The sequence below is a fragment of the Canis lupus genome, chromosome 4 (genome assembly GCF_003254725.2).
Source record: "Canis lupus dingo isolate Sandy chromosome 4, ASM325472v2, whole genome shotgun sequence".
Taxonomy (NCBI): Eukaryota; Metazoa; Chordata; class Mammalia; order Carnivora; family Canidae; genus Canis; species Canis lupus.
Window position 1 is genome coordinate 21,795,586 of NC_064246.1, and position 13,959 is coordinate 21,809,544.

General features: G+C 53.2%; 1 protein-coding gene across 5 annotated transcripts in view; it reads left to right on the forward strand.

The window, feature by feature from the left end:
• The window catches only part of PALD1 (phosphatase domain containing paladin 1), a 94,371-nt gene that overhangs the window by 39,724 nt on the left and 40,688 nt on the right, over nt 1–13,959 (forward strand). The gene's annotated exons all lie outside the window — the stretch shown is intronic.

Below are 13,959 nucleotides of genomic sequence, written 5' to 3' on the forward strand. Positions count from 1 at the left end.
TTCATCCTTCTACACTTCCTTCGGGAGCATGGTATTAGGGGAGGGATAATTTGGAGGGTGAAAGCATGTACTTGGAAGCTCTCTGCCACCTGTGTGCCCTTGGGAGGTCACCCAGACTCTCTGTGCCTCAGGGTCTGTACTTACAAAATGGGACCAGCTCATACATGATCATCAAAGGGTTACTATGGGAGTTAAATCATAGCTATTTGGAAACTTCTTAGTTTCAGGACACCTTCCTTTACACTCTTAAAATTTGAAGACTCCAAAGCATTTCTGTTTATGTGGGTTATATACATAAGTTGATATTTACCATATTAGAAATTAAAACTGAATATATTTTAAAACATATATGTATACATTTACTTAAAAAATAATAGCAAACCCATTACATGTTAACATAAACAATTTTTTTTTTCCTGAAAACTGAGCTGTTTTCCCAAATAAACTACATTGGAAAGAGTGGCATTGTTTTGCAGTTTACAAATCACTATAAAGATTAAAAAAATTTTTTTTTGAAGTAATCTCCCCACCAAGGCGGAGCTCAAACTCATGCTCCTGGATCAAGAGTTGCATGCTCTGCTAACTGAGCCAGCCTGGTGCCTCTGCAGATCACTTTAATGTCTGGTTTAATAACAGACACTTGGGTTCCTGTATTCAATTGTTGTGATATGTTGTTTTGATTGAAGTATATGAAGAAAATCTAGCTTTTTTGTTTTTTAAGATTTTTAAAAACATTTATTTATTCATGAGAGACACACACACAGAGAGAGGCAGAGACACAGGCAGAGGGAGAAGCAGGCTCCATGCAGGGGTCCCAATGTGGGACTCGATCCTGAGACCCCAGGATCACGTCCTGGGCCGAAGGCATGTGCTAAACTGCCGAGCCACCCAGGGATCCCCAAGAAAATCTAGCTTTACCCAGATAAGTGATTGGAAAAGGGAGGAATATTTTATTAGCCTCTGGATATTTTCTTTTGAGACTACATAAAAATTCAACATGTGATAGTTTCTTAAAGGCCATTTGAAATGTAGAATCTGTAAACATATTAATGAATTTTTCATAGTTTGTTGCATTAAAATCCATCAGACCGTCCTGCCTGGATGGATCTTTGACACAGGTGTGATTTTGTGACATTTACATATTAGTCATCGGGAAGATGCTGATTCATGGAATTACACAGATCTTCCAAATGTGGACACATTTCATTTCAGCAATATCCAGAAATTATGTATGTTAACATCATCACCCATATCATTGCAAAGTCTTTATGTTTGGGGAAGTGGTCAGACTCACAACGGCTGATGCCAGTTTTCCAAAGTTCTGATGTTTCCCTTAAAGCTCGAACTTGATCGTTGGCAACAAATGTCGTCAATTGTTTTCCTTGAAAGGACAGGCTCACCTTGTTCATTTTTAAGAAAATGTCTGCCAGCTAACCAATTCTGAGTAACTGGTGTTTGTCTGTCTGCTGGCTGTTCTTTCTGTGAACAAAGATGCTAGTTGAGCTGACAGCTCAGCCTGGCTCACAGGTGCCTTTCCCTCAGACACCTGCCCAGGTACATGCTCGGTCATCTCACAGAGTAGTAAAAAGACATGTACTCAAGGCCTTTGCTTCAGTGAAATTAATTTTACTGATTCATTAAAGACTTTTTAAAAGCTATTTTATTTTTAAGCAATCTCTACACCCAATGTGGGTCTTGAACTCATAACTCTGAGATGGAGAGTTGTGTGTTCTATTGATTGAGCCAGCCTGGTGCCCTCATCAAAGGCCTTTTTTTTTTTTTTTAAGATTTTATTTATTTATTCACAAGAGACATACAGAGAGAGAGAGAGAGAGGTAGAGACACAGGCAGAGGGAGAAGTAGTCTCCATGCAGGGAGCCCGATGTGGGACTCGATCCCAGGACCCCGGGATCATGACCCAAGCCAAAGGCAGATGCTCAACCACTGAGCCACCCAGGTGCCCCTCATCAAAGACCTTCTTAAGTGATAGTGGCATCTTTTGTTACATGAGTGACGGGTAGCCTTGTTGGGGGCCAGTGCCATGCCTCTTGCTGAGTGTCCCCCACTGCTGTGGCTTTGCTCCATCAGCATGCTCATTCGTGGCGAGAAGGCAGTGATACTTGGTATTGTCCTGAGAATAGTCTGGACCTTGTGGACACTGGAAGGCACTGGGGACCTGGGCTCTGCGGAGACTGCCGTTAGAACTGTGATCCGGTGGTAGCCTCCCTCGGGCTCCAGCCCGCTACGCATACCTGGAAGTGCAACTTGGGGTGAGGGGGTGGGGCTGTAAGCCCTTTGGGGTTAGAAGTTCATCATTTGTGATTTTATTTTTTTTAAGATTTTATTTATTTATTCGTAAGACACACACACACACACACACACACACACACACAGAGGCAGAGACACAGGCAGAGGGAGAAGCAGGCTCCATGCAGGGAGCCCAACACGGGACTTGATCCCGGGACCCCAGGATCAGGCCCTGGGCTGAAGGCAGCGCTAAATTGCTGAGCCACCTGGGCTGCCCTCATTTGTGATTTTAAATTCTGGTCAAGCTACTAATGTGTTCAATCCTGTGTTCAATCCTCAGGAGTGAGTGAGGAGCCCAGGGGACTTTTTAGATGCCGCATTTTTTTTGTCCCCCTGGGAGTGTGAGTCAACGCGAGAGACCAGGGGTCTCAGCGAGGCAATTCTACAGGGGAGGGTCTGTTTCTCAAACGGGGCCCTCAGAGTTACCTTCGCCCTTTCCTGGCCGGAAGGGGCCTCCACAGCCTCTGGCCTTCACGTCCCTTCCTCATTAACCTTCTCTGCCAGATGGGACCCAGGGGTCAGTGTCTCCCCCTACCCCAGCCCCATTTTCTTATGGCACTTGAAACAGGGCTGCATTTATAGAGTGCCTTTTGTGTTCTGGGCCCCGGGCTAAAACCCACCTGTTTTGTCTAATTTGTGCTCACAGCATGGACACCCACAGAGCTCATCGGTTTTTTTGTTTAAAAATCTGTCCAATTTTGCTCATTCAAGTGGCTACTTTGTGCCAAACACTGGGATGCCATCGAAGGCCAGCCCCAGCCCCAGCCCAGTGGGCTTCAGGGAGGCTACGGCCATGGTGCGATGTGGCCTGGGGGACGTGGAGGAGGCTCCTGGTTCAGGGGATGGGAGTCAGCTAGGCTGAGGGAGCAAGTGGGGCAGGAAGATGTGCAGCAGGTGAGCAGAGGCCGGTGCGTGGCTCTCCAACCTCATTTGCCACTCGCTGGAGGAAAACTGTGTTGGACCAACTGAGAGATGGCCCAGCCTTGTCCTTTATGGGTTATATTAAGATTTTTTAAAAAAGATTTATTTATTTACTCATGAGAGACACAGAGAAAGAGGCAGAGGCACAGGCAGAGGGAGAAGCAGGCTCCCCATGGAGTGCCTGATATGGGACTCGATCCCAGGACCCTGGGTCACGACCTGAGCCAAAGGCAGGTGCTCAACCACTGAGCCACCCGGGCGCCCCTGAGCTGAAGTTTTTTGTGCTAATCTGTCTCCTGTGCTTGGTGTGCTTCATTCTGCGGAGCGGGAAGGCCCTTCCTGGTCAGGGTCTTTCCCGGCCCTGGATGGACATGCTCCGGGAAGCAGATGGCCAGGGAGTTGCAGAGGAGAGGGGTATGGAACCCCGGCTCCTCACCCTGCTGTCCACTGTCTCCATGACTGTGGGCAGTTGTTTGGTCTACTCTGGACCTCAGTTTCCTCTTCTGTAAAATGAGAGGAAGAGACTGGGGTCTCAAAGGCGCATCTGACTCTGACTCGGAGATACATGTTGGTGCACAAGGTGTAACGTGTGTGTCTATAGCGTGTGTGGGGAGGGATGGGGCCCAGGGCGGGTGGGGGCTGGTCTGAGCCCCTGCCCAGGGTGCAGACCTGAAGGTTTGACTTTCCCCTCCCCCACCCCCAGCTGTCCCCTGCCCCACGGTAGGGACCCTGCAGCATGGTGACTTCCCTCATGTTTGTTCTGCAGCAGAGGCAGATGTTTCCGGCAGCTGGCCACTTAGCCTCCTGCCCTATTTTTAGCTCCATTGTTACCCGCCCGGGCATCTGGCTGCCTGGGGTGCATGAGAGCCTGTGGCCCTGGAAGGAGTCCTCTTTTCTGGGACCAGCTTGTTCTGTGCCTCCAGGTCCCTGGTTTAACCTTCCCATCGTGTCTTGGGAAAGTGAGAGTCGTGTCAGGAGGAATGGGAGAGGGTGCGTGGGTGCTGATGCAGTAGAACCAGGCTGTGGAACCAGAGGCCGGCTTCTGTTGTTATGTCACCCAGTGAACTCTCAGAGGCCTCAGTGTTTCCATCTGCAGAACGGCACAGTGGCCTGGGCTTCTGGCTCTCTCAGAGGATTGTTCCGAAGCAGAAATGAGGTCATGAGCGTGAAATTTGTTTAGGGAAATGACATTTGTGGATTCTGCTCTGTGGGGGCTCTGGAGGAGCGCTGGATCCCGGGTGGGGAGATGGAGCATGTACTTACCAAACACCAGGCCAGTGAGCTCAGGCTGGGGTCGTGTGGGGCACAGGCTGCGCGCTGCAAACCCTGGAGGAAGAGGGAGTGAGGGGGTGAGGGTGCGGATGGTGTTCCTGGTTATGGGACCAGGGAGGACAGATGCATGGGGACAGGGAAGGGCTGGATGTGTCCTGGGAGATTGGAGCAAGGGAGGGCTTTGAGCATCTCTGGCCAGTGGCCTTGGAGCTGTTTGTCCCTGGGAGCAGGCCCCGGGTGGGGCTGGGGCAGGACACGCTGCATCTCCCTTCCTAAGCTGGCAGCCAGCGGAGTGGCTCTGCGGCTGGCTGTATTGCACATCGGGCTGCATTACACATTGGACTTTCATCAAGGATTGAAAGGGCTCAGCTGCTAAAATGTTTGAAAGCCTCCCATCCTGTCCAGCCCCCTCACTTTCCAGATGGCAATGAAGTGTGGCCCAAGGAGGGATATGCTGAACTTGAGACCTGTCCGAAAGCCCATGCTGGCGAGAAACACTTACTGGAGCTTTTTCTGCTCTGTACCATAGGGTATCTGGGACCAGGGCTTGCCTGGAATGTTGGGGATGTGGAAGGCAGTGGGGCTGCTGAAGACGGGAAGGGGGTTCTTGAGTGCCAGGCAGGAGAGTCTAGACTGGAAGCCACAGAAGTGGAAGGATGGGGACAGACCCCAGAAGTGGGCTGTGGATTTTCTTTTTTTTCTCTTTTAAAAATTTTATTTGGGATCCCTGGGTATCTTGGCGGTTTAGCGCCTGCCTTTGGCCCAGGGCACGATCCTGGAGTCCCAGGATCAAGTCCCACATCGGGCTCCCTGCATGGAGCCTGCTTCTCCCTCTGCCTGTGTCTCTGCCGCTCTCTTTCTTTGTGTGTCTCTCGTGAATAAATAAATAAATAAAATCTTTAAATTTTATTTATTTATTCACGAGAGACACAGAGAGAGGCAGAGACAGGCAGAGGGAGAAGCAAGCTCCCCACAAGGAGCCTGATGTGGGACTTTGATCCCGGACCCTGGGATCACGCCCTGCCAAAGGCAGATGGACCCTCAATCGCTGAGCCACCCAGGTGTCCTTGGGCCGTGGATTTTCCAGGCTCTTTGAAAGGAAGCCTCTGGCCCCCATGACATTACTGGAGGTCAGAAGTGGGGTCCAGCCTAAGTTCTCACTGGCCCTTTGGGGCCCAGTTCCAGGAAGCAGCCAGATGAGTATCAGCAGGCCCAGGGCCCTGAGTGGGGTCTCAGGAAACTCTAGGTTTCCTCCCCAGGGTCCTCCCCGCCTGAGTTTTGGCCTCCCCTCTCCCAGTCCCTGGTGCATGGATCCTGGAGATGGACGGTGCCTCAGACTCTTTCAGGAGCAGGATGACTGCCTCCCAGAGCAGACTGGGCCCTCCCTGGGAAGTGCTACATCCCCTCCTCTTGCTCCTCCCTGAAAAAGCCAACCAGCAGGGCCCTTCCTATCCAGATAACACCTTCTTGTTTTCCAGAATGGCCAAGAGGGCCACAGAGAGACTCCCGGTGGTGGGGAGACACTTGTAGTCTCTCTCTGCGTTTTTGGAGCAATGGAGGCCAAGCCTCTCTCTATAGCATGGAACAGACATTTAGCTGCTTGGAACTTTCTAGACCTCTGCGGCTGACCTGGGGGAGCTGCTGGACCACCATCTAGCAGTGGCTGGTGCTGTAATCATGTCCTGCGTGCGTTTCCTTAGTGACCCCATGGGCCCTGGGGGCCCGAGACGATGTCTTCTATATTCTGTGAACCCCCACACCCCCGCGTGGGCTGGGCTCACAGGATCCTGGTGTCGCTCTGCCTGACTCTTACCAGCAGGGAAACTTGACATTCTCCTGCAAGAAGGGAGAGAAGTAAGTTCTGTCTTGTTGCCATGTGGCCTGTCGGTCACTGAGGGTCAAACCTAAAAATAATGGAGTGCATTAGTCAGGATTAGATTTGGCTGCGAGTAATAGGACAAGCCAAACAGCAGTGGTTTACACAAGATGGAAGTTTATTTCTATGTCCTGTCCAAACCCAGAGCCTCGCAGCCCACGCCTGGCGCGGTGGTTCCACGCCACTGATTCCTTGGGGAACTTGACCTCCACCATTCCGAGGGTGTGGCTTCATGTGCTCGTGGTTCAAGATGGCTGTGAAGCTTCAGTCATCCCATCTGTGTTCCAGACAGCAGGGTGGAGGAAGGGGGGGAGAGGGAGGGCTCGTAGGGAAGATTCTGGAACTTGCTGCGCGACACTGCCCCTCATGTTCCATTAGCTGGGTCTGGTCACAGGTAGCTGCAGGGAAGGAAGGGGGTGTGTTCCTGCCCCCTCACCTGGCTTATTAATACACATGGCAGGAAGGGAGGGGCTGGAGGCCTGGGGGCACTTTGGTCAAACTGAGGATGCCCCCAGGCTAAGAAGTTGGACCAGCACTTCGGGGACCGGGAAGTCTCCCCGACACGGAGGTCAGTTTTATCCAGGGACCAGAAAGCCACATGTCCCAGACCAGCCAGAGGATGCAGAGAAGCTGTGTAGGGTTAGGAGGCAGCCCAGTGGTCAGAACAAGGGAGGTGGGCCAGCCTCTCCGGAGGGGCTCAGAGTCCGGGCTGCTGGGGCCAGGGGAAAGGACAAGCTTCGCCACTGGAGGGTGGCCGCGAGGCCAGGGGACTCCCAGAAGGGCTGCAGGTGCTGTGACAGAGGCAGACAGGATGCAGCGATTGCAGGGCTGCCCCTGGGAACCTCGCCCTCCCCCTCGAGGCCCCAGGACTGCCTCCCTGCCTCGGTGCCTTCAAGAGAAACCAGAGATCTGCACTTTTATTGGAAACCCCTTGATTCTTCAGTACTTGCTGCTAATTAGAGCGGAAAAATAACAGAACTGCAGGGGTCCTACAGACCTCCTCCCTCTAGATGAGATGCTTCCTGTGTCTCTTCGTCTCTTTGGAGGGGAGAACTGGGGTGAGGGGGGCAGTGTGTGGAAGACCAGCTTCTCATAGGGCAGCTTACCTTCTTAAAATTTTTATTTTAAACATATTTTCATCTGCAGTTTTTAAAAAAGATTTTATTCATTTGTTCATGAGAGACACACAGAGAGAGGCAGAGACACAGGCAGAGGGAGAAGCAGGCTCCCTGCAAGGAGCCCGATGCAGGACTTGATCCCGGATCTTGGGATCACACCCTGAGCCAAAGGTAGATGCTCAACTGCTGAGCCAACCAGGTGTCCCTCATCCTCGGTTTTTTGTTTGGAAAACTTTCAAGCCTCCAGAAGAGTTGGGGGGAGAATATAGTTAGTGTCTGAGCTCACCAGTGGCTAACATTTGCTCCATTTGCTTGTGCCCTCTGTGTCTCTGTGTCTCTGTGACTCTGTCTCTCGGCCATCTGCAAGTGACAGACATCAAGGTGTCTCATCTCATCTCTAGACACTTCAGCCTGGATCTCCCAAGAACACGGCATCCACAACATCATCACACCCCAGGAGTTAACGTACTGATCCAGCACGTAGTCTGTATTCAAAATTTCCCACCTGTCCCCAAATTCATTCTAATCTTTCCCCCTTCCCCAATCCAAGCTCCTGTAGAGACAGAACTTTCTTTCTTTCCTTTTATTAAAAAAGATTTTATTTATTTATTTGACAGAGAAAGAGAGAGAGAGAGAGAGAGAGCGCGAGCGAGCGAGCGCGCTCGTGCTTGTGCACAAGCAGTGGGGCCAAAGTCAGATGCTCAACTGAGTGATCCACCCAGGCGCCCTGAGACAGAGCTTTTAGTCAAGCAGAGCTAACCTGCAGGGGAGCATCAGAGGTGGGGGGCTCCCCAGGATGGAGGCAGGCACCTAAAGGTGCTGGAAGGGACCCTTTTCCTTCCTGAGGGTTCCAAATTCCAGGAGCCTCGGGGGCCATGCAGGAGCATGTGGTGACAAGTGCCAAGGTCTTGGCTGGAGGAAGAGCAGGTGGGAGCTCCTTCTCTGTCCTCCACCTGTTAGGGGAGCTGAACTGGAGGTGTGTTCTCCCCCTCGCCAAAGGCAGGGGCTGGCGCTCCCCCTGCAGCTTCTCCCAGCCTGGGTGCTCCATCCTCGGTGGGACCTGCTGCCCCTTGCTGGCCCCCCCTTGCCACAGCTCCTTGGTTGGCCCCTCACGCACTATGCCCACTCTGTCCACTCCTGGCTCCAAGGCCACCCCAACACATCATCTTAGGGGGTGACAAGGATGGCTTGTCCCTGCCAGACCTGGGATCCTCAAAGGCTCCCTGTAGTTTGCAGGCTGAAGCCCAGACCTCCAGGCCCATTCCACAGTGGCTGTCCGCCTGCTGAGTATGTGGTAATATTTCCAAACATTCCTCCACCTTCTGGTTTTAACTTTCAGATCTATCTTTTTTTTTTTTTTTTAAAGATTTTATCTTATTTATTCATAGAGACACACAGAGAGAGGGGCAGAGACACAGGCAGAGGGAGAAGCAGGCTCCACGCAGGGAGCCTGACGTGGGACTCGATCCCCGGTCTCCGGGATCACGGCCTGGACTGAAGGCGGCGTTAAACCACTGAGCCACCTGGGCTGCCCAACTTTCAGATCTTTTTTTTTCCTTCAATTTAGAAGACATTTCAGAAACATACAGTTTAGCAGATGAAGATTTCCTGCGATTCCAGAGTCCTGGTGGCTTTATTTTTATTTTTTATTATTTTTAAAAGATTTTACTTATTTATTCATGAGAGAGAGAGAGAGAGGCAGAGACACAGGCAGAGGGAGAAGCAGGCTCCCCATGGGGGGCCTGATGTGGGACTCGATCCTGGGACCCTGGGATCCCACCCTGAGCCAAAGGCGGACGCTCAACCACTGAGCCACCCGGCATCCCAGCCCTGGTGGCTTTATTTCATATTTGGATCTTCAAGTTTTCAAAAGAAGGAGGCTTGAGGGTTGGAGGTTGTGGAGGGATGGGGTCGGGTGACCCTCAGAGATGCACATGGCCGAAACCATGTGACTCTGCCTCCAATCCAGCAGTGGAACCTGGGAGGAATTCATGTCTTTGGCTCTGCTTAGCTGGAGGCTCTTCTATAAAGTGGGGGTCATAAACCTTGTCTCACCTCCTCTTAAGGTTGTTGACATTAGCAAAGAAGAAAAACCTCACAAAGACATGAAATATCCCACCAGGCTGTGCACGGAGTGATTATGGAAACGTGGATGGCAGTGGGCAGAGGGCATGGGGGGCGGTGGATACAGAGCTAGGAGCATCGTTGGGGCCTCGGGGGCACCCTAGATGAGGAGCTGGGACCTTTGTCCAACTTTTAAACTATTACAAATAATACTGAAAAAAAAAAAGGTTCCTGGAGTAATCATGTCCATTGTAGGAGACTGAGAAGCGATGATGAGCAAAAGGAAAGTAAATACCTCTCTCTGTCCCTCCCACTCAGGATTAAGTACCACAGTGTTTAAGTAAACATCCTTCCTGTTCTTTTGTGCCTACGTGTTGCTGAGTGCCACCCCTGTTCCCATCCTCGGTGAGCCCGGCAGGGTGGGGAGGTAAAGAGATGGAGCTGATTTGTTCTGTGATTATGTGTGCAGCTCCTCCCCTGAGCCAGGCAGCTGACAGGAGCCAGGAAGGACACAGGATGGCCCCCGCCAGGAAAAACGTGCCGTGGAAGGGAATGGAGTGTCCCATCTTGTGATGATCACAATGGGCCGTGCGTGTGGAGAGGCGCGGGTGGGTGTGTAGTCTGGGAGGGCTTCCTGGAGGAGCTGGGCTTTAACCTCTAGGGGAGGGTGGAATGTGGGAGGCTGGAGGGAGGAGGGCAGTCCGGGGCAAGAGGAGGATTGGGTGGGAGCAGCTTCCCCCTCCCCGTCTTGTGAAGGATTGAGACCTGCTCCTTGGGGCCAGGTGCCCGCTCCTTTGTGCGTCTTTAGAAGCTGCAGGTGCCTGAGGCTGGTCATATGTTCATCTCATTAATATTTCCTGAGCATCTGCCGGGCGCTGTCCTGATTCTGGGGCCGCGGTGTGGATCAGTCAGGCACTGTCCCAGCTTGTTGAGGGACTGGGGGAGACTGAGGTGACAGGGACAGCCCCATAGTGAGGCAGCCGGGAAATGAAAGGGCTCGTGGATGGACAGAGGCTGTGGTGGGGGGTGCTGTGGGCAGACAGCGTCACCGGCGGCTCCGAGAGGAGGGACATTTGAGCCAAGACTGCAAGAAGGGGCAGCCCTGTGAATAAGCCGAAGAATGTTCCTGGCAGAGGGGCGGTAGGTGCGCAGCCTTGGTGAGGGGGAGTGGGCCTGGGGCGCTGGAAGCAGGAGGGGCCTGTGGCCAGTGGCGGGAGCATGGAGGCCAGGTCACGCAGGGTGAGTGAGGTCAGGGAGGTGGGGCCTCCTCGGCACAGGGGGCTGGATGTTGCGGTGTGACCAGATAAGGAAGTCATGTGACCTGATTCAGGGTTTTAAAGATCCTCTGGCTGTCGCATGGCAGATGGATGTCGGGAGGCCCAGGTGGGGGGAAGGAGAGGCCTGCTGGGGGCTGCAGCAGTTGGCCTCGTGAGGAGCTGGTGGCCTGGACTGGGTGGTGGCAGAGGTTGGAGGAGGTTGGAGGGGACACCCCAGTCTTCTGTGGGGAGAGTTCTGGAACGGGCAGAGGGCTTGCCCGGGGCCACCCGGAGCAGGGCTGTCCTGGTTCTTGGTTCGGGCCAGGAGCGGATGGCAACCTCCCTGGGCGGCCCAGCAGACCGAGCGAAATGGGGAGCTGTACCTGTGGTACCCAGGTAGGGCAGCTGCTGTGGCCTCGCCCGCTCTGCCCTGGTGCTTGCCCCGGATGGCAGCGGACTGCCGAGCCCGCTCACTCCTCCTGACCCTTCCCTCCAGAGGCCTTGTCTGGGTCAGGCCCCGGCCGTGTCAGGGAGGTTCCCATCCAGCCGTGGCAGGGGGGGGACATGGGAAGCGGGGAGAGGGAGGGAAGTGCATGAGGAGGGGGCCCCTGGGAGGGGAAGAGGGGCTGAGGGGTCAGAGGCCCTGCTGGGTGTCAGGCTGGCTAGCCCTTGCTTTCTACACACTTAGGCCACCCAACCCAGGTGGCATAGGGATGCTCCTCAGTTTAGAGGGGAAACTGACACCCAGAGAAGGTGAGCCACACACCCAGGGGCCCCGAGGAGTGGTGGAGATGCGAGTCAGCAGACTTGGGCCCCCGAGCCCGTGCTTCCCGGAGTCAGAGCCACTGTGTCCCCGACTGGGTGCCAGGCCATCAGAGAGTCACCGACAGCTTCCTTGAGTTCCCAGCATCCTGGGAATGCTGGCGCTGGTTCCTGGGAGTCCTTGGGCCTGGAACAGGCTTCTTCAGTTTTCACCCAAGGCAAGGGTTGGGGGTTAACCCTGACCGACCCCCCACAGCGGGCCGCGGGATGCCCCCTGGACTGCGGAGCCCTGAGACTCCGCAGCACTGTCCATTCAGATGTCACCTGGACCACCTGCCTCATTCTAAATGGTCACGTTAAGAATGTGAGAGGATATAGATGAATGTAATTTTAATGACGTTGATTAACCCAATATATCAGCCCATATTATCATTTTGACATGACTCGACACAATACATTACATTGTTAATGGGATTCCCTTTTTTTTTTGTACGAATTCCTTGAAATGTGTGCGCACATTTACACCTGCAGCACATCCCACTGGAATTGCTGGACCGTGAGAGACTGTAAAGCTCTCTTCCAGAGAGGGTGCACGATCGTACACTCCAGCAGCCGTGTCTGGGATCCACTTTGTTCCACATCCTCACCAGCGCTTAATGGTGTTGGTCTTTTTTTTTTTCAAAGATTTTATTTATTTATTCATGAGAGAGAGAGAGAGGCAGAGCCACAGACAGAGGGAGAAGGAGGCTCCACGCAGGGATCCGGGTCTCCAGGATCATGCCCTGGGCTGAAGGCAGCGCTAAACTGCTGGGCCACCCGGGCTGCCCTGGAGTTGGTCTTTAGTATTTGTTACTCTAATGTATTTCCCTGATGATGAATGATGCTAGGTGTGTGTTTATGTACTTATTTGGCTCCCACACATACTGTCAAATCTTTCGCCTGTTTAAAAAAAAAGATTTTATCTTATTCTTAAAAGATTTTATTCATTTATTTGAGACACACACACACACACACACACACACACACACACACAGCAGGGGGAGGATCAGAGGGAGAGGGAGAAGCAGATGCCTCGCTGAGCAGGTAGCCTGACCTGGGGCTTGATCCCAGGACCCCGAGATCATGACCTGAGCCACAGGCAGATGCTTCACCAACTGAGCCACCCAGGTGCCCCCAAAGATTTTATTTTTAAGTAATCTCTGTACCCAGTGTGAGGCTCAAAACTACAACCCCAAGATCAAGAGTCATATACTCCACCTGCTGAGCCAGCCGGATGCCCCATCTTTTGTTCATTTTTCATTGGCTTTCTTGTTAACTTGGGACCATGTTGTAAGAGTTGGTGCCTCTTTTGGTCAGGCTTAGATGAGATATTCTTTTTTTTTTTTTAAAAAAGATCTATTTATTTATTCATGATAGACACAGAGAGAGGCAGAGACACAGGCAGAGGGAGAAGCAGGCTCCATGCAGGGAGCTGGACGTGAGACTCGATCCCAGGACTCCAGGATCGTGCCCTGGGCCAAAGGCAGGCGCCAAACCGCTGAGCCACCCAGGGATCCCCTTAGATGAGATATTCTATGTCGAGTGCTCTGCACGCGGAGATCTGCCCATCGGCCCTCCCGTTGAGACCCTCCCCTTGCCCCCCAGATGCAGGCACGGAACTCACACACTTTGGAGCACACCCCGTGCTTTGGCTAGTGTCGTTACACACTCGGTCAGTATCAGCTCGGCACCGTCTCCCTGTGCTCACAGCAGACTCTCCCCCTTTGCTCGGGCCAGAGTGGGCATGGCCCAGCCCAGGAGCCTCGGCTTGGGAGGCAGCTGCTCTCGGCTTCGGCCTCGTCCTTGTGACCCGAGCACATCGCTCTCCCTCTCTGGGCCTCTGTTTCCTCACCTGTGGAGGCAGAGGGCTGGACTCGCTGGCCTCCAGCGGCGTAGCCAGCTCTGAAGCTGCTGCTGGGGGCCCGTGGTGACAGCTGTGGCCTGTAGTCACATCTTTCCCCGAGGTGGGACTTGGGATTTTGCGTCAGGGCCTGGGGTCCATCCCGGTGGGGAGGGAGGGCAGAGGAAGGAACGGGGATGGGCAGCTCTCCACTTCAGTCTCAAGAGCCAGACTCTGCTTCGGAAAAGCCCACGGGATTTGCCAGGCCCGGAGGTCATGGCTACTGCACCACGACAGGGACAAAGAAGGTAGGGGACGTGTGAGTTTTGATTACAGATGGGGAAACTGAGGCCAGAATGGAGACAGTGTAGTCCTACCAAGAACCGCCTGAAAATAAACGGACTTGGGCAGCCCGGGTGGCTCAGTGGTTTAGCGCCGCCTTCGGTCCAGGGTGTGATCCTGGAGACCTGGGATCGGGTCCTGCGTCGGGATCCCCGCATGGAG